Source organism: Canis aureus, chromosome 28, assembly GCF_053574225.1.
Source record: "Canis aureus isolate CA01 chromosome 28, VMU_Caureus_v.1.0, whole genome shotgun sequence".
NCBI classification, from domain to species: domain Eukaryota; kingdom Metazoa; phylum Chordata; class Mammalia; order Carnivora; family Canidae; genus Canis; species Canis aureus.
This window is the reverse complement of record NC_135638.1, coordinates 4,039,039-4,060,658: the sequence shown is the minus strand read 5'-3', so window position 1 is coordinate 4,060,658 and position 21,620 is coordinate 4,039,039. Positions and strand designations below refer to the sequence as shown.

Sequence of the window (21,620 nt, the reverse complement as noted above, 5' to 3'; positions counted from 1 at the left end):
TCACATCTAATAAATCCTAAATCAGGCCATCCTTTGTTCTGGCCATTGTGATGTTTTCTTTCCCAGAGACCTTTAGAATGCCCATTTATTTTTGGAAGTAGAAAACTATGCCCACTAAAGTTTGCAAATTCTGACATTGCTCCTGTACAAAGAACATCGGTAAGAAAATGAAAGTGATTCCCTAAGAATCCAGAGTATAAAACCAAATAATAGTGGCTTCCTTGTTTATTATCTCATTCACCTTGATGACTGGCAGTCACATTATGCCTAGATGTTTACTTACTAAGTGTATTGATGTGGCTCAGTCAGCAAAGCATGGGACTCTTGATCTCAGGGTCAGAAGTTCAAGCCCTATGTTGGGCATAGAGCTAACCTAAAAAAAAAAAACAAAAAACAAACATTTAAAAAAAGTAAACAGATTGATTATTTACTAAAAAAAATGTTGGTCTTTATATTAGAATTCTTTACTTGTAGGTCCCTCCAATTTGATATGTTAATGTGTCTGAGCATCAGAAATTGCAAATTGCAAATTTCACCAGACAAATGCAACTTACAGTTATGTTTTTGTGGCCTGTAAACTTTTTAAATATTTAATAGCCAGGATATAGGCATAGAGGGATAGCTTTAAAAATTAGACTTCTAGCTTCTCTTAAAAACAAAAAAATCACTGGAGCTGGCACCACAAGGCCCATGTTGCTTTTTGCCAATTATCAGTTAGTTGATGCTGAGTAGCTGTTCTCTTTGCACCTGGCTGGTGGCTAATCTGCTTTACTTATTTTGCATAACCTCCTTGGCCCCTGAGGGCATTAAGTTTGAGACACTTAATAAATTTCATATCGAAAATATTCAGCTTATCAAATGATAGATAGTAATAAAGCTTGTATTATAATTGGCATATCTATTGAAATACAGAGAAGCAATGGAAAATGTCAAGAGAGCTACTCAATGTACAATCACCCAAGAGTAATAGTAGAGCTATTTGGTGGTAATTTATCTGTCAACCTCAATACATACCTAGGATCAGGAAGGGAGATAAAGAAGCATCTGAGCAGACTGAAAATATGGCATGAAATTCATGCAATAGAATGCATGCACGTTCCTCATAGATGAGTACCCTAAACCCTCATTCAACACCCATTTGCTTTTCTTTTAGATCATGTAAGTAGAAAGCTTAGAGTGACAAATATTCTACAAATAACCCATAATCCTTTCATAGAGAATACTGTTCACAGTATACTATACCATCTAGGCAACTGCATGCAGATTTTTAAAAATATCAGTACCACGTCATGTATGTACATGTATATATACTATATACCATCATTTTTAAATATTTTATTTATTTGAGAGAAAGAGAGATAGTGAGAGACCATGAACAGGGTAAGCAGGGAGAGGGAGAAGCAGGCTCCCCCCTGAGCAGGAAGCCCACTGTGGGGCTTGATCCCAGGACCCTAGGATCATGACCTGAGCTGAAGGCTGACGCTTAACCAACTGAGTCACGCAGGTACCCTACGTATCATCTTTTATAGCATTTCTTTTCAGTTAGTGCATCCTTAATATTCCCTTTGTCTTATTTCCTTTCACATGTTTTTTAATAACTGCACTATTCGACAACATAGATCCACTATGTTTTAAGTGGTGTAGCTTTTTAATCTAACTTTTATTACTATTGACATTATTTAATAAACAACCTTGAAGATGAATTTTCCCTCTATGTTTATGATTATTTTCTTAGTAATGCATGAATATAAACACTTAATATAAAGTACAAAAACTGGAGATTGCTCATTCAAATGATATGCTTATTTCTAACATTTTTGGATACTTACTTTGGAAATATCTCTTAGCTTGTTTGGGCTACTTTAACAAACTTCCATAGACTTAGTGGCTTATAAACAACAAACATTTATTTTTCACAGTTCCGGAGCCTGAGAAGTCCAAGATCATAGTGTCAGTCTGAGTGTTGTTTATAAGGCACTAATCCCATTCATAAAGGCTCACTCTCATGACCTGGTCAGTTCTCCATGGTCCCACCTCAAAATACCATTACACTGGGGATTAGGTGTCAACAAATGAATTTTGGATTTCAGCTGTTACACAATTGGTTTGTTTTTAAATAGTGAAGTGAATAAATATGTTTTTCTGATCTAAGTTGTAAGATTCAATTGTCTGGAGAAATTCTCACCAAAGTTCAACATGTTATTCACCATTGATAACAGATAAATTAGATATTACTACTTATGAGATCTCTCCAAATTATACCTGCATTACTCTATAGACTACAAAGGTATTCTGGTGATAGCGTTAATAAGTGTGCCATTGTTTTTGGAGAATCCCTATGCATATCAATTATCCATTGCTACGAGAATGCTACATTAGAAATGACCACAAAACTGGGGCACTTGCGTGGCTCAGTCAGTTGAGTGTCCATCTTTTGGTTTCATCTCATGATCATGGGATTGGCCCTGCATGGGGGTTTGCACTCAGTGGGGAATCTGCTTAGGATTCTCTCTCTCCCTCTCCCCTACCCCAACCTCCTTAAATAAATAAATAAATCTTATAAAAAATGACTACCAAACTTAATGGCAAACAATAATAAATATTCACAAAACCCATGAGTTTGTAGGTCAGTAATTTAGTCTGGGCTTGGCTGGGAACCTCTTGTATGGAATTAGCTTGCTCACATATCTGGTGGTGAACATCACGTGAAGTCTTGGCTGGGTGGATTTACTACCTGGCTTTTCCCCACATCTACCATCCTCACACAGTCATGTTCCCATGATGTTGCAAAAGGAAAAGTATCAGCATAAATGCTCAAGTGCTTTCTCTAGATTCTTTGATCACACCTCATTGGCCAAAGCAAGTTGCATGGCCATGCCCCAAGGATCAGGAAGAGACACAACAGTTAGACAGCAATGGCAGTGGTTTCAGAGAGGTGTGATAGATTCAGCTTTTAATGAAATAAGTCTTCCATTCTATAGAAAACATTTACAGGTCTTTTTTTTTTTTTTTTTTTTTAGATGGTTATCCCTGAGCTGGTGTTATTGTTAACACACCCTTCCGGTATACTTGAGAATCCATTAAACCTGAGAAATGGCTAGCAAGTCTGATTCCTCTTCATAACTCCATATTATAGGGCCAAACCAAAAAATTCTTGTACCCAAATGGAAAAAACATTATGGAAGAAACATCTATTGGGATGCAGCTGGACAAATCTGATATAGCTGGGGAAAATTTCTCTTGGCCTTAACTGACATGTATTCATTTCAGAACCAAAAATTGAAAAGAGCATCTGGTATTTTATAACGAGTCTTTGTTACAGTTTATTTTTAAGCTTGCATTTTATCATCCAACACAAAGTTAATTTCATACAAAACTAATTCCATGAGAGCATCGGGATGGATAAATGCTCATTGAGTAACTGAATGCTGGATTTAATCAATTGATATTTGAATTATGTCCTACAAATAATTAATAGTAGAACTCGCTCTGTTTTATAATTCATCCAGACAGAAATGGACTTCATATGCTTTTTCATTTCTCCCCAACATCAAAGTAATTTTTCTTATGGATAGAAAGAATGAAAAAATAGATATGTTATTCCACTCAAAAATATGTCTTATCATCTGGGAAGTCTTACTAATATAAGTTTGAGGACAGTATTAGATAAGGAAACTCAGGAGATGAAATGTAGAAGGCTGTTAGTGGTAGGAGGGTACCCATATTTTCTCTACAATCGCCCACTGAGATAGCAAGATGATAATGTTTTAGAATTAGAAAACACATGTTTATATAACTTGTTTCATCATTAAAAGTAAAGACATAACTGAATTCATTTTAAACTTTAGTATGTGAATTGATCTATAATGACATTGTAAAACAAAGAAGCTATTTGTACATTTTTAAAAGGCAAAATTATCTTCATTATTATAAGAAGGTATAAAATCTTTATACATGAAACAACATGAATGAAACGTGAAGCATTATACCAAGTAAAAGAAGCCAGTCACAAAACACCACATGTTGCATGATTCCATCCATAAGAAATGTCCAAAATAGGCAACTCTACAGAGATAGGAAGGTTAGGAGTTGCCTGGGGCTGGGATAGGGAGTAGGAATGAGGAATGACGACTAGTGGGTACTGTTTCTTTGGGGATTTAAAAGAGTTCTAGTACTAAATCATAGTGATATTTGCACAACGCTAAATATACTAAAAAGTCATTTCTCTATACATTTTAAGTAGGTGGATTGTATGGCCTATGAAATATAGCTTGAGAAAGTTGTAAAAAATGTAAAGTTGAAAATCTGGCAGATACTTAGAGAAGAGGCAAACATGAAGAAAACTGGATACAAAGAGAATATTAATCATTAATAGTTTAAATCAATTGGAATTATTTTACTGAAATTATATGAAAGATTTAAAATAAATCATAATATCACTTAGATTTAAGTAAACCGAACTAAGAATCATTTTTATCATTAGTGTAGTGAAAATTAGATACATGGAGTTTAAAAAAGACAATGAGAAAAAAGAGAAAATAGATCATTGAAATATAATGAAGGGACACGGGTAAATTCCAAAGAAGGAAATGAAGGCATTTGAAAAAAAGGAAAAGATCAAATAGGAAGGAAAGAGGCCTGACAGGAAAATAATGAGTCCTACCTCAGGACTCAAGTTTCCAGGAACATTATTAGCATGATGACTGGGGTAAGACAACATTCTCTTCCAAGTTGAATTATCACAGCATAGCTTCTCCTTTGTTTTAAATATTTTTTTTTCCTGAAAGAACCACGCGTGTCTATAGTCACAAAAATTTGTGAGACAAATATAAATAATATACCTAATGTCCTGATCATATTATGTGTTTATAGATTCACAGAACCTACCTAGCTGAGGGAGACCTGAAGAAGGATAGCTAATTTACGGGGAGTCTCCAAGTGTAGACTCATCGCTCCGTATTTTTGTTTTTGACTTTTCTTCAAGGTTCTCCTGTTTGTCTTCGTAATTCTCTAAAACACGTGAGATCCTTTAAGAGTCAATGCAGGTACTAACATACCTGATTACAGCAAGCCACACCACAGGCACGCACATTGATCTCTGAACCAAAAAGCTGCATTACGGACAGTCAGCTCTCACAACCTGCTTCACTTCGCCTCAGAACACCCAAAGATTCTGGAATAAGAATCGATCTCTATCACATATCCCCAGTCACTTTTGTTGAAATCACAGGCCCATGTCACACACAACATTCATATCGAATTACTTATTTCTTCTCTGTCAAGCAACAGCTTAACCTTGGATTGACTTCTTAGCTTACAAGCTACGCAAAGTTATTATGTGACCGAGAAAAGCTAAAGTACATGCGAAGAAAGCAGACAGGGAAGGCCACCCAGTTCAATCAGAGCCAAGGAAGCCAAATGACAGTTCATAGCTTATATTGTCCAAGGTGAAACCTTTTAATCGCAGTCAGTCTTCAGTGTTCTGAGCTTTGGAATGCATTTCAGGAAATAAAAATTTTTTAAAAAGGTAGGTTAAGACTGAATATTTAAAGTACACTAAATGAGCACCTGGTAACAGCAACGGATGAACCCAATAAGGATTTGTCCTTGTCCGGAACATTTTGAGTGTGCTACACCCTGAAAAACTGCTGAGACTGATATGAATGGTGGTGAGGCAACCTAAGAACTCCTTCTGGAACGTTCTCAGACATAAAGTGAGACCGATCTCTTGGCATCTGCATTGTCGACTCCTGTTAGCTCTTCCTATTCCTTCTACTCTTAGGATCCACTATACTCAGACATGGCTTGATCCACTTTGGGAATACTCTTATCTTACTTCTTTACTTATTTCTAGAAGACACGTTTCTGTTCACCACCTTACCCCATATCTCAAATAATAATAAAAACGTGTTTACGTTTAATGGTAAAAATAAGTGGTAAACATTTCGGTGATGACATATCCTAAAGAGAACAGCAGAGAAGCAAAGTTAGTAGTGAAGTTATATAACCACTCAAAGTAATCCTTTCTTATTTGATGGAGTGAAAGATTTCAATTTGTTGCAATTAAACAGTGTCTCTTTATTTGCATTGAACCAGATGTATTCTTTTAAGATTTTTTTATTTATTTGAGAGAGAGAGCAGGGTGTGAGAGAGAGAGAGAGAATCTCAAGCGGACTCTCCACTGAGCATGGAGCCCCATGGGCTCGATCTCACAATCCTAAGATCATGACCTGAGCTGAAATAAAGAGTCCGTCACTTAACCGACTGAGCCACCCAGATGCTGCTAGCCAGATATATTTATGCTACTGAGCCCACTTGAATTTGGCTCTCTGAAATACAAACTGCAGAAACATGCTAGGAATACAGCATTTAGGTTCTGGGAAGCATCTGGGAAGTTTACGTTTGCATAGCTTGATTCATATAAAGCAGACCTAAACATTCATTAGAAAATTAAACGTGGCTTTAGAGGGTAGTACTAATGAACTCTGGAATGAGAAATAGAAAAACATAGTTCATATGAAATGAATGAGGGAAAAATAAAATCAAATGTTAGACACACGGGAGACAGAAAGGAAACATTGCCAGAGTTATTGTAAAAAGAGTGACTAAACATGTCAAGGCATTTTAGAGATAAATGGAGTTATTAATAGAAAGCCTTTCAAATAGCCTTGGTGCAGGATTTTAGATATGGATAGGGAAACCCAGAAATCAGAGAAATGATAAATAAAAACTTTTTACATTGAAAGAGAGATACACACACAAAGGGAGTGTGTAAATTGTATCACCTCATCTCATATCACTTTTTGACAAGGTAGGATATAAGCGATAGCTAATTAGTTAGGAGGAGACCACTGAGATGCTCTAGTGACAGTACTCGTTTTTAAGAAAGAAAGGGAAGTGTTAGAGAAAAGTGGATATTTTAGATTATTCTAGGAGCAAAAAGATTTACTGGAGATATAATCTTGGAATCACTTCGTTATTGTTAGGTATAGTCACCGAAATAAAATCATATTAAGAATGAAACAACAGTTTTATACTATGCATTATCATTTATATACTATATTATGGAATAGCACAACATATCTTTTTACATATGACTTCTACTAGGATAAAATTTCACTACAATTCCAATTTTTTTCAAATGACAATATGACAAGAATCTAGATTTTTTAAATTTAGAAGTAAATCTTGGATCTAAAGCCAACTTTACAAAATTCAGATGGAAAAACAGCTACTAGCTCAGCCACCTGAGATATTTGCCAAGAAGCCAGGTGCTTTGTGGGAACCTCTTCCATAGCTTAGCATCTGGGTTTTCTAAGTTGTTACCAAGGGAGGAAAAGGGAAAAAAATCCACCACAGTGTGTAGTGCGGAGGTTACCGGCCTCTTCAGAACAATCATATGAAAATGTTTTCTTTTCAACAATGAGACTTACAAAATGGGAATAGACATCCAAAGGTAACAAAATATTATATGCTTTAAAATGTCTTTTCTGCATTATTTTTAATTTATGTTAAGACTGTATTAGCTTCAGAGTGTTTATCTATGTCCCCAAGAGAGGATTAGCTAGGAACATTCTTTGAGATAAACTAAAAGAACTATTTGGTGCTGGCACTGTTAAATTTTTCCGATGTGCAGGTGTTTGTAGTATTTGTACAGTTGCCTGATTGGTTTCCATCCAGGTAAATCCACAGAGAATAAGGTTTATCGTTTCAGGATGGAAGGAGCAGAGGCTATTGCAGGGTAGAGTGAAAACCTGCCACTAGCCACTTCCGAGCTATTTTCTAAGAGTTTCATGTTCTGACTCTGAGAACATAAGCAAGCCTTCACTTGCTCATTAAATGTTTCTTGCTGATCTTTGCTGAATCCCATTCATCTTACTTCCCCCCCCAACATCTTTCACAATCAACTCCGCATTCATAGCTCTTCATCAGTATTACAAAGTAAGAATATATATTGTTACTGACAAATAAGAAAATACACCAAGAAGCCTGTTATTTTTACATATGCTTTAGCAGAGTACTGGGAAAAAAAAAAAAAAAAAAAACAGTCCATTCCCTCTATTCCACTGACAAAATTTTGTAGAGTGTCTGAAATTTTTCAGGCACTGTGCTCGGTGCAGAGGATAGAAGAGTGATAAAACCAGAAATGGTCCCCTGCCTTCGTGGAGTTTATGGTTCACTGGGAAGGCAGAGAATAACTGAACAGCAGATTAAAGGTTTCAACCATGACAACCAATGGAAATGCAATGCTGCTTTCCACAGGATGTATTAGACCCGCAGGCTGAATTAATACACGATTTAATCAAAACTCCCTCACCCTTGAAACTCTTCATCCACAGCAGAAGCCATTGAGTTGGAGGTTGGGAAAAGATTTGTTAAGGTTTCTTTGAATCTTGCTATGAGCTCCCCAGACCAAACAAACAAACAGAATGGTGGAGATCAGAGTGTCCCTGTCTTTACCTCAACCTTTGAGGCACAATGGATTGGTGGCTAACTGTAACCTAGAAAGCCAGATTGTAGGAACAGGCTAGCCAGCTGCTTCTTGTAACAGAATGAAGAAGAATTAATGCTGTATTGGGATTGTGTTGTTAATCCAGAATTTGTCCTGTAAAAGAAACCTAAGACTGTTTTTATCAGAAGTGGGCCAGAGGAGAGAGGGCTGGTCAGGAGTTGTTCTAAATTCTACATTAGAGGGCAATGCAGGAGGCTGATAGGACCCCAAAGATAAATTCGATGTGGTATAGACATTTTGTAAATTTTTATTATTTTTTATTTTTTTGTTTTTAAAGATTCTATTTATTCATGAGAGACACAGAGAGAGGGAGAGAGAGAAGGAGAGATATAGGCAGAGGGAGAAGCAGGCTCCTTGCAGGAAGCCTGATGTGGGACTCGATCCCAGGACCCCAGGATCACGCCCTGAGTCGAAAGCAGACACCCAACTGCTGAGCCACACAGGCATCCCAATTTTTTTTTTTTTTTTTAGAAGGTGCTAAGAGGTATGTGACCAACAAGAGAAAAATGCATTTCCTATCTCAGGCAGTACAGAGAATCAAGATTGGAACAAGGTGATATGAAAAAGGCACAAAATTTAAGGGGGTACCAAAAGCAAAAACTCAGTAATCATGATAAGTAATACTTAATGAAATATTTTAAAACATCAGAATTAATGCAAAGCAATCCATGATGAAAATAAATAAATAAATAAATAAATAAATAAATAAATAAATAAAAAGTTTAAAAGAACAGGAAGGCTCTAACCCTGTACTTATAGATCCCTGACTCATTTGCCTCAACTTAATCTTGGCCTTGCAGGGAAGATTCACAGAGAGGCCCTCTGAAGAATCAAAAATCACCCAAGAAAGAATCACCTTTAAACATCTGGCAGACCCGGAAGGAATGAAGCTCTCTTATACTCGTACCAGCTGGCAAGACTAGACCGCTTCCCTTGTCTTTTATCCTTCCTCCTTTGCCAATAAGACCATCAGTTCTCATTCCTGTTGGGGTCCAAAACTATTGTAAGTGGAGAAGATGAGCAAGAGCTGCGTGTAAGGAGGGTTGATGAAACCAAGTTGAGTCTGTCTTCTGTGTCTTAGCGTAATCACAGGTTTTTGTATATTATTTAAGAGTTACAGTTACTCTCAGTTTTTTTTTTTTTTAATCCATTGTCCAGGAAAAGGATAGCCAAATGAGCAATCCAAGGGGACTATAGGAAACAAAGATTTTCTATTTGTTCAGTGTAACAGTTATATGAGAACATAAATAAGTTTATAATTACAAATCAAAGCACATGTTCTATGGAAAACAAACATGGTGTTAAGCTGGGTGAGAGTGGGGACTCTTTGAGATAAGCTGGCTGGGAACAGTGTATCTGAGCGTCTCTGAAGAGATGCCAGGCATCGCAAGAGTTGGAGGAAAAGTCCAAGGAAAGGCCCCACAGCAGAAGATGGCATGTCTCCTTCCATATCCTAAACGCCAGATTGACTACAGTGTACCCATTGGTGGCATTAGATTAGAAGGCGGAAGACAAGGGCCAGAACATATGGGTTAAGGCAAGGACTTTGAACTTTTTTCCTAAGTTCCATAAAGGTCAAATTAAGGGCTTTGAGGATAGGAATGATATGGTCTAGTCTTACCATTGAAGTCCTAGACAGTGCAATAAAGCAAAATAATAATAATAATAATAATAATAATAATAATAATAATTAATAAAGAAACACAAAACATGAAGAATAGAAAGAAAGAAATAAACTGCCTCTATTCACAGACAATTCAGAATATCCTAAGGAATTCTTAACTAGTAAAGAGAATTAGTAAATGGATTTAGCAGTCACAGAATTTAAAAAAAAATTGTTAAAAAAACTACTTTTGTTTCTACACATTAGCAGAAAAGACAATTGGAAAACAAAATTTACAAAGCAATATTGCTTACAATAGCCTCAAAAACCATAAAATACTGAGAAATAAAATTAACAAGAGATGTAGAAGACCTCTTCAATAACAAGCACAATTAAAAGAAAGTAACAGACCTGAATAAATAGAATTATGTCAGGTTCAAGTATAAAGAGACTCAATAACATCAACATCAATTCTCCCTAAACTGATCCATATATTCAGTGCAATTCCAATCAAAATACATTAGGTATTTTTGTAGAAACTGGAAAAATAATTATAACATTTCTGTGATACAACCAAAGACCTAGGATATTCATAACAATCTTGAACAACCTTGTAAGATTCACAATATCTGATTTTTCAGTTACTTTCACACCTATAGTAATCAAGACAATGTGGTATTGATATAAGTACAGGCAAACAATGGAATAGGCCCAAATATATATAATCAATTAATTTTTAACAAACGTGCAAGTTAAATTCAATGGGGAAAGGAAAATCATTTCAATAAACAATCCTGGAATAACCGGATAGCAATATTATACACACAAAATTAACCTCAGCCTTTTATACCATGAACAAAAATTAACATGCCGTGGACCACAGACCTAATATGAGAGCTAAGATTACAAACTTCCTAGAAGAAAACTTATGAGAACAATTTAGAAATCTTGGATTTGCAAAGTTTTCTTACAGAAGACACACAAAGTATTAATATATGGATAGATTGGACTACAACAAAATTAAAAATTCGGCTAAAAGCACTCTATAAAGAAAATATATGATATGCCATATGCCAGGAGAAAAAAAATTTTTAGGAGAAATTTTCTTAAAACATATATTTATGATCTTTACCTTTAAGTAAAGAACTCTGATAAAGCCATCACCGAAATACAAATGGCCAATAAAAAATTGGACAAAAGAACTAGTATAAGAAGATGTATCCATGGTTAATAAGCACAGGAAAAGGTCCTCAGTGTAATTAGTAGTGATGAAAATGCAAATGAAAAGCGAAATGAGATTTCATTTCCCACCTACCAGGATGGCTAAAATGAAAACTAACGACAACACCAAATGCCGATTTGGACGCAGTGGACCTACAGACTCTTACCCATTACAGGAAGGATGCAAATGGAACAGCAACTTTAGAAAAAAAGTTTGGCAGTTTCTTATTAAGTGAAAAATACACCTACTCCGTGACCCAGCAGTTACACTTCTATACACTCACCCACAGGAAATGAAAACATACTTCCACACAAAGAAATGTGCATGAATATTCATAATACCCAGAGATTGAAAACAATCCAAATGCCTATCAACTAGTGAAAGAGTAAATAAGATGTGTTACAGTCATACAGAGGAATAATACTCAGAAATTAGAAGAATACATTTTATGCGCACGCATACCCAATGAAGGCTTAACCTGTTGTGTTTTTTGCTGTCGTTGTTGCATTGCATCTAGATATCTACACAGTTTTGGAGGTTTCAACATAACTTACCTATTCATGTTCTAGAAAAAAAAATAAAAATATTCACCCTTGCGGTCATCTCAACGGTAAGAATATAAGGCTAGTGTAATAAACCAAATTCTACATCTTCTCTTACGTGCTTAAAACAGTAGTTTGAACCTAAGTTTCATGTATTTTAATGTGAGAGATTGAAGTGAGGAAGAATGCTATTAAAACATAATTATACTAAAATAAATCCTATTTAACTATAATATAATGGATCACTTAGATTTTATAACAGATGAAAGTTACATGCATTTGTGACTTTTGTTTAGAGTCTAAATTAGAGGGAAACGTACGTTTACCTCTGTGAATAAAAAAAAAAAACTAATGAAACTGGGCTTAATAGGAATTAAGGGGAAATCAAAGAAACACGATTTACCAAAACTTATTATTTATTTACAATGGGTTTAAGCCTTTATATTATATAAATTATACATATCAATAAAGGGCCTTTCGGCTTCTCTCCAGGACCCTTGGCACACCTATAAATTTGAACAAATCTTTCAATGTTCCTTTTTTTTTTTTCTGACGAATTCTTTCACTACAAATTAAATACTTATTGTAAGCAAGTAATATTTTATGTAGTTATTATATTTCTTCATTTCTTCATTTCATGAATGCGTGTATGCCTGGGATTCATTCTAGACAATCCCCATATGGGGTGTGTTACAGCTTTTGTTAATGTGTAATTATGTACCATTAAAATAATAACAGCTGTCACTTATTGAGTACCTCCGCTACCTGACGCTGTGCTAAACACATTACCTACATTATCTCAATTAATCCTCGCAACAGGCCTAGGAAGTAGGGATAATAATTAATCCCCATTTTACAGATGAGGATTCGGTAGCTCTGAGAAATTAAGAAATATAACCAAAGTCTCACTGTTAAGAAATACTGGCATGTGGTTCGAACTGAGTTCTGCAGGACTTTGAAGCCTGTGTTTTTAAATGCCAGAGTATTACCGACCCTCGCTTCTCATAACTTGATATACATTATTTGTGCAGAACTCCTGTTGCCCAAAAGGGTGTGAGAGCAGATGTCCTAGAAAACACAAAGAGAAATTGTCCACTGCTGTAGGCAGCTCTTCCCACAGCCCTGGAGCTATCTGGCTGAATGGCACTAAGCAATATAAATACTGAAATTACCTAGATGTAAACATAACCTGTCACTAGGCTTCAGCTACAAGTAATTTCTAGTTGTATTTTACCTTAAACTTTGCTCATAAAGACCCTATTACCCAAATGTCAGATTGATTACGCACTTATTTCTTCTGTATATAAAAGCCCTGTGTGTGGAATAGTCAATGTGTTTAAAATGGGTTTAACCTGCGAGAACAATAAGAGGAGATGCAACAGAAAAGGAGGCTTTGAAGATGGAAGAGGGAAAGTAGGGATTTTTTTTTAAATTGCAAAATAGGGAAATTGACATACGAAATTGTATTTGGAATAAAAATCAAAGAAATCACATGGCATTGGAACAAGGAGACAAAAATACAAAAAATATAAAAGGAATGGTAATAAAAATGTCCTGATATCTATATATACTTCTAGAAAGAGAACAGAAAATAAAGAAGAAATGGTCCCATGCAAAACCCAAGAAGTTATTTTAAAAGTGAAACACACAAATCCCCAGACTCAAAGTGAGTCCCAACCAAGTGAGTGGAAAAAACAAAACAAAACAAAACAAAACAAAACAAAACAAAAAAAAACAACTCACTATCCCAAAGCATCCCATCTTGAAATTTCAGGATGCTGGAGACTGAAAGTTCCCAGAGGAAATAAAGAAGCCTCGTCAGAGGCCCAGGAACTCAAGTGGCATCAGCTTCTTAACAGCAACATGGGTTTTGGAAGGCGATGCAGTCATGTCTTCAGCATTCTCAGGGAAAAGTTATTTTTAACCCCAAGTCTTACGTACAAGGGGAGTGTGAAGGCAAAAGAAAGGGATTTGCAAGCGTGCAAGCATATTGCATTGGGTATGCTGTTGGGACATTAGTGTTTGTTACAATAAGACAATACGAATATGCGTGTTTCGTACTTACATATGCATTGACTCCAATATAATAGTATTATTCCTCATCCTTCTCACAGGTGATAGGAGGTATTCGTGCTGCTGAGCAGGACATTTGTCTCTGCGGCCGTTCAGGAGACCCAGGCTAGAGGAGGCCCTGCCCCAGGCAGCTTGCAAGGCCACCACCGTGTCTGCCTCCCCGTCCACACTGTGCCGAAGTTGCCGGAGGCCCACCAGGAGAAGTCCTCCTAGAGCTGAAAGTGGCACCTGTCACTTCTCAGAGTCCACGCATCATCCTTTAGTTTCATGGAAGCCCTGGTCTAGTCACAGGCCTGGGAAGAAGAAGACACGGATTCTGGTGAACGGCTAGCAGTCTTTGCTATCAAAGCCTCCATGCTATGCTTCCGATGCTCATTTGTTTTTTGTAGAAAGTGAAAAAATAATTTAAAAAAATAAATAATTAATAAATAAATAAATAAATGAAAGAAAGTGGAAAATGTGAATTCTGTCTATCGATGTGAACAAGGCTGCTCTGTGGTTACCACCAACTCTTGGGGAATATTTGTTCTCCACTCAAAGAAATTTCGAGACGGGCAACTTTCCTCTTCCTCTTCCGGGGTGCAGAAAAGGCAGTTGTGTTCTAGTTCGTTTCTTGCGGTGACAGTGTGACCCCAGTGGTGCTCTCTGTACGGGGCCATCCTGTCACACTGCACACTCTGTGTGCCTCGGGACTCTCTCCTGCCCGTCCCCACATACCCCATAAGAAGCTGGGAAAACTGGATTTTTTGTTTTGGCAGCACTTTGGGGATGTGGGCACTGCCTCCCACATCCCGTTCCCATTTTAACTGCCCTTTTAGTGGGTCTCTGAGCATTCTCTAGTTGCCAGCCAGACCTTCTGTGTGCTCAGTAGTGGAAGAGCCACCCTCGGTACAGGTCATTCAGGATCTCTACTCCGCCGTTCTTAGGAAAATGCGGTGGGTACTGCTCTTTTTAGTTCATCCTTTCAATACCATTTGGTTATTTGACTGTGTGTCCACGTATTCATAAATAAGGCTTCATTACTGATTATTTGTTTGCTACTTCCAGCGCCATAAACCTAAACTGGAAATTGAGTCTTCAACCCTCGCCAAAGCAATTGCCAAAAGGGAAAAATGTGAATATGATTACGTCAGTCTATAATTCATCTTTCCAGGTAAACCAGGTGAGATTCCTTTAAAATGTAATTCCTTATAAAACAAAAATTACCTTTTTCCAAAATAATTCCTTGCCAACCCCAAACACCCTTGGGGTGGGCAATTTGCCACGTGCACTGGATCTCTGGCTGAAACTCATTAGACATATCCCATAACTAAGCCACTGACATCATGTTTCCTGGCAATTTGAAACTGGGACAGAGGGACCTGAATAAGGTTAAAGTTGAGCGCTGAGACTGTGAATTCGGGTAGGGCAAGGGGTGGCTTTTGTGAATTTATTGTCTTTTATGTCCACCAAAGACACAAGAGAGTCAGTGATAAGAGACACATTTGGTCACAGAGAGAAGTGTAGCTCCTGTTGACTTGGAAAGTCCCTTCTGAGGCCCAGCTGCACTTGCTTCGCTTTTGTGGTTAAGATGGTTAGCTCTCAAGCCAGACGTAAAATCCTGGTCCAACCAGCAATGTGATTTTTGCCAAACTACTTAGGCTAACTTTGTTCCAGTTTTTATCATGTGTAAAATGAGGGCGATGATAATACCTAACTTATGAGGTTATTGTGAATGTGGCAGATTGGTTTTCACTTGTCTATTGCCTTCCCTGGAAGAAAACTATACCTTCCCCGTACCCCATGGACAAGTGACTGATAGTGCATCCCTGGGTCGTGACAGTCAGACGCGGTCGTGTGACTTGCTTCAACCAGTGAAATATGAGCAAGAATAACAGATGGCACATCTCAGCAGAAGCTTTAAGGATGGCCGACTAGTTCAGGTATTGCTTCTTATGCCACCTCTGCCCCAAAACCTGGATCCTCAAATAAAGAAAAGATTTTTGGACAGTGCCGTATAGACCTTCAACTGACATGTAACATGGGCAAGAAAAAAAAAAGTCTTCATTGTGGTCAGTCACTAGAATTTGGGAATTGTTTGACACCACAGGATTATCTGGCAAAAGCTAGCCACCCATTTAATTGGTACATAATTGCTATTGGGGCTAAGAGTACATGGAGATGATTAGAGCCAAAGAGATGGAAAGCAGACAATATTTTAGAGATGGTTGTATTGCAAAGAATTGCTTGGGGAAGGTCCACGTGTCACTGTTGCATCTTGAGTTTGTGCATGGAAGATGATTTTTCTTTTTGGTTCATAGGATGCTGAATGAAGAGGAGTCCCACTGGATACAGAGATAGGAGAGAAATAGCAGAAAACAGGGAAGCAATTATTCTGAAGAGGAAGGACTGAGGATGATTGGATTATTATTTTCAAATAGTTTCTGGTCTCCTCCTGGGAGAATGACACACCCTGATGTGTTAACATTTGATTTACGGAGTCATCTATGGAAAGGACTCATTGACCCATTCTACTGCTTGTTAGGTGTGGCCAAAGAACTTGCATTTGTTCCATGTACCATGGCCAAGTGGAAACTTTAGGAGACATTTCATGGTTTGGCTATTTCTCTATTTTCCTCTGCCTTGAAACTAAAATAAGGACTACTGGTTCAGCTGGATCCTTAAATTAAAAATAAATTAATTAATTAAAAATAAATTTAAAAAGAAAAACAGCCAACATGTAACGGTGCAAGATGTAAGCCACTGAGATTTGGAGTTGTTCGTTACCACAGCAGAACCTAGGAAAGACTGGCTACAAAGAAATAAATGAGTTAGGGGAGAGCTTGAAATCGTTCCTGGCAAGTAGCAAGCACTAGGTACGTATTTGCTATGATGCCTCCTTACCACCACAGTACTGTTTCCAATAAATGACATTTTTTAAAATCAGATTTTATTTGAGAGAGAGAGAGAGAGAGAGCACAAGCAGGGGGAGCAGGAGGCAGAGGGAGAGGGAGAAGCAGACTCCCTGCTGAGCAAGGAGCCTGATGCTCCAGGCCCCGGGATCATGACCTGAGCTGAAGGCAGACGCTTACCCGACTGAGCCATCGGGTGCCCCAAATGTCTTTTTCCTTAAGCTACTTCTGTTCTTTGAAAAATCAACACTCTCTACATATGATCAAAACATTCTGTTAAAAAATACAACCAACTAGGTGGTAACTGTTTATAAGTTGCTGTGTGATCCCAATAGCATAAACGATTGACAGTGTAATTACCAGCGTGTTATCCTACTACATGACACAACGCATGACCTTTCAAACAAGGGCTATTGTTTCTTTGGGATAATTTCTAATAAGCAGATAGTTGGCTGAAATGAAATTTCCTAATTCAGCGAGCAATAACATAAAATCCTCACAAAGGACCATAATTTTGCTCTTTACTTCTTTCTAATTTTAAAAGGGATGGGATGAAGCACCAATGGAGAACATTATAATATGTGGGCAAGCTGACAAAAAGCTCAATTTGATGTCATAGAACCTTCGTAAAAACCACTTATCTCACCATCATTGTAGATAAAGGTAATTCCATTATATTTATAAAGATCTGCCAAATTTTTCCAACAAAACAACAGTTATAAATGTTCAAATCTTTGAATTTCAAGATTAAGTTTAGACAGACAAGTTGGATTCTTTATATGCCTAAAATGTGTCAAGTCACACTTAAATTGTGTTATACTGACCAAAATTCACCATTGCTAAATTCTCAAAATGTAAAATCTTACATTTGTGTTAAATTCTCATTCCTTAAGAAAGATAGGAAATTAAATACCATGTTTTATTGAATATGCCAATTAACTGAATTGCATGTTATCTACAAATCATTATTTTAAAAAATACAGTATGTCAGGGAGCCTGGGTGGTTCAAGTTGGTTAAGCGTCTGCCTTCGGCTCAGGTCGTGATCCCGGGGTCCTGAAATTGAGCCCCAAGTCAGGTTCCCTGCTCTGCGGGGAGTCTCCTTTTTCCTCTGCTTCTCCCTTTGCTCCTACCCCATCTCATTCTCTCTCTCTCTCTCTCTCTCTCTCTCTCTCTCTCAAATAAATAAAGAAAATCTTTTAAAAAAATGCAGCATGTCTTAATCCTGATGTTGTCTATATTTCATTCTTTATGAAGAATAAAGAATGTTTCTTTTCTTCACACAAGGATATCATCACTATTAATTACTACAATATGTGTCTATACACCTACGATGTGTAGAAGATTGGTATGAGTCCATCACATACTACAAATCTTGCTTTTTAAGGAAACGAATCACTGCCATCACCAATCTATCTTTGAGTTTCTGAAGCAGCTAATATATGCAAGCTATTGTCTGGGTGTTGTGTGTGGAAGGAAAAAAAAGAAGATATAATCTTTGCTTTTAATAAGTTTATTACCTAGTACAGGTTATGGAGTGAAGAACTCACAGGACCACACAATTTCATTCCCTTCCACTCAATCTACGAGAGTAGCCACTCTCTTGACGCAGTTCTACTTCTCATTACCTACCCACTTCCAACCTATCTACGAGGGGCTTTCACCTCCAGGAAATTGCTCCTTTTTGAAGCTGTTCTCACCAGCTAGATCACCCTGTTGCTAAATCCAGTCTCTACTTCCCAATTCTTATCCTTATGGGTGTGGCTAGTATTAACCACTTGCTCTCCTTGGAATGCCTGGAATTCTAGGCCTCAACGGTACCATGTTCTTCATCTTCCTTTCTCTCAATGGTGACTTTGTGTCCTCATCTTCTGAGCTTCATTCCCGGACACTCTAATTTTTGTGCTACCTACGCTAACGTATGTCTTCGTATCTTCTCACACATTCTCATCCACCCCGAAGTTTATATTTCTACTCCTGTATGAATGAATCCCAACTAAACATTTCTAGGCCAAATCTCTTTCTGAATTACAGACACAGACCTCTACCTGGAGGTCCCACAGACACCTCAAACTAAACATGTCGGAATAAGGTCCAAACCCTCTAAAATGCCATATTCTTGCTTCTAACTTTAATTCCCTAACACCATCCTTTTTCTTATCCCTGGGTTGTTGCTAATGCCTGTACACCCACCCCTTCCTGATCCATTTTCTCTGACCTAATCTGCCTACCACATTTTAATTCCCCCACAAGCCTTAACTTGGACTCCAAGGCACAAATATGGGCCCCTCATAGGTAGTCCCATCACTCCCATTATGTATCATAATGCCCTACGCCCTTCATTAGACTCCAAGCCTTGTGAGAGCATGTCCGTGGTGCTCTGCATTGTCTCCAAGGCCTGGCACGGTGGCTGCAACCTAGGAGCTGTTGTACCGCCTGCAGTGTAGTAGAATGGCTTTGGGTTAAGGCACCAAAGCATGCCCTGGCTTCAAGTCCTGATTCTGCCCATATTACCTAAGGAATCTTAAATATATTTTTTTGAGATTTTATTTATTTATTCGAAAGAGAGAGAACGTGCAGGAGAGGGGTGGGGAGAGGGGCAGAGAGAGAGAGAAAAGCAGACTTCCCGCTGAGCAGGGAGCCCAATGCAGGGCTGGATCCCAGGACCTGGAGATCATGGCCTGAGCCGAAGGCAGGTGCTTAAGCGACTGAGCCTCCCAGGTGCCCCCTTACCTATGTAACTTTAGACAAGCTATTGACTATCTTGGTATCCAGATCATGGGTATAATAGTTTCCATTTCGTGGAATTATTGTGAGGATTCATTTACAAAACTTAACAAACTGTGCAAAATAAGGGCCTAACACATAAGAAGTACTAAATAAATATTAGTCACTATTTTCGTTGAAAACTATTTGTATCGTGTTCTTGCTGTCCCTCTCCATCACCAAATCCACCTCAAACAACTTTAATCTAATGCTGGGCATTGGCCTAGGAAGACAGTGCGGTCCAACTGAAGAGATCCTTAACCATAGCAGCCACTTTACAATGCACACAGGGTAGGGAGGAGTCAATTTTATAGCCTCTCTCACGTCCTCGCTGCCTAGACCCTTCTATCTCCTGCAAGAAAAGACCAGATCAGTTAGAGCTTACCCCTGACTGGACGACATTTGCTCTGACAGGGCTCTCAAGCATTCCATAAGGCTAGATGGGGAAGTGTGATGTGCTCTGGGTTTGCAGCATCTACTCTCCTACACTGCCTTCCTCCAACTCAATAGTCAAAGGAGGAAAGGGAGAAGCTTTGAATATAAGCCATGCCTTCCAGTGTAGCCTTGGACCAGAATTCTCCTTTTGGAAATCAGGTGCTTGCATAGCAATTAAAACCCTCTGGTTCACATTCTGCACCTGCGTCTGCATTCATTTCCCAGAGTGATGCAGGAAACTGATGGGGCAAGAGTCTAGTAGTCCCATGGCCTTGACTGAGCACCATTAAGATGGGACACTGACAGGTAAATTCCTAACAAGTGCCGCTGTCCACCAGGGGCACCAGACTGGGGATGGTGGATTGCACGGGGCTGGGTCTGGTCCTGGATAGAGAGAATGCAAAGAGGAGGAGGACAGCCCTGCTTTCAGAGCATGTGGGCCATCTGCTAAGGGGGGTAGAGATGTGTAACACTCCGTAGCAAGTGTTCTAATAGGGACGTGTGCCTACAGACGTAGATGTGAGGGAGTGCTCAGCTCTCCTTGAGAAAGTCAGAGAAAGTTTCAAAGGAGAAGGCACTCAGAAATTTTCGAGATTTAGAAAAGAAGGCAAATGCTCTCTAAGGAAACAAGTGCAAAGCCACAGAAAGGTTGAGCAGCAGGATGGATGTGAAGACACAGAAGGAATTCCATCAGTGAGGGGACTAGCTCGCCGTGACACTGGAGAAGTAAGCAAGAGCCACCTACATCTCGAACGACTGCATCTGGTTGGACTTCATCCTAGGGGTGAAGACCCAGCAGAGAGTTTGAGGTAGCTCTGTTTTAGTTTTATTTAGTACAGTCCTTCAGACGGAATGTGGCCTGGGGAAGGAAGTGCGCGCTTCCCAGCATGAATTTTGTTTCCAGAGTATGAGTTGAACGTTGAAAATATACGGCTGAAATTTCCTGAGAGGGGAGATAAAGATATTAATTCATATTGCCATAACCACGAGCAATAACTTAAAGACAGAGGACTCTATAAACACAATTCTAATTTGATTGCCCCCTAAAAATGAAATGAACCTAACTAGCAAAACAGAGACAATTTCAAACCGCTAAAATTAGAAATGAGCTCATGTTTAAGTTCAATTTTATGGTCTTTTTTTATGTGGGTTTCAGAAAATCTAGTAGATTCAATAAAATAAAATATCCCAGACACCTGGTATAATTAAAGCAAGTGAACCAAGCGGTAAAAATATCTCTGATTGAGGCTATGTTTGATGTCTAGCCAGAAAGACTACAGATTTCTGTGACTCTGGAGTCTGAAATAAATCTATTGGCTCACGTGTGGCTAGAGCAGAAATACATTAATTATTTCTTCAGAAAGCCACTACCTTATTTTGCAGAAAGTCACTACCTTATTTTGCAAGGACGAAGAAGGCCAGCAGGTTTTCCACTGGCTCCTTAAATGGTTCAAACCTACGCATCCTCCTGAGTTTATCCCGTGAAATATCCAGAGGAAAACTAGTTCGTTTGAGGAGAGCCCCCAGCTGCTTTCCTGTTCCCCTTTCCTTTACGAGGACAAACTCATCTTCCATATC

General features: G+C 38.2%; 1 long non-coding RNA gene across 1 annotated transcript in view; it reads right to left on the bottom strand.

Annotated features, from left to right (window-relative positions):
• Positions 1-279: 279 nt before the first annotated feature.
• The window catches only part of LOC144300328 (uncharacterized), an 88,076-nt gene continuing 66,735 nt past the window's right edge, over positions 280-21,620 (bottom strand). Inside the window, exons 2-3 of the long non-coding RNA XR_013366904.1 lie at positions 13,945-14,245; positions 280-373 (exon numbers count right to left, since the gene is read on the bottom strand). This is a non-coding gene — a long non-coding RNA (uncharacterized LOC144300328). The remainder of the gene's footprint in view (positions 374-13,944; positions 14,246-21,620) is intronic.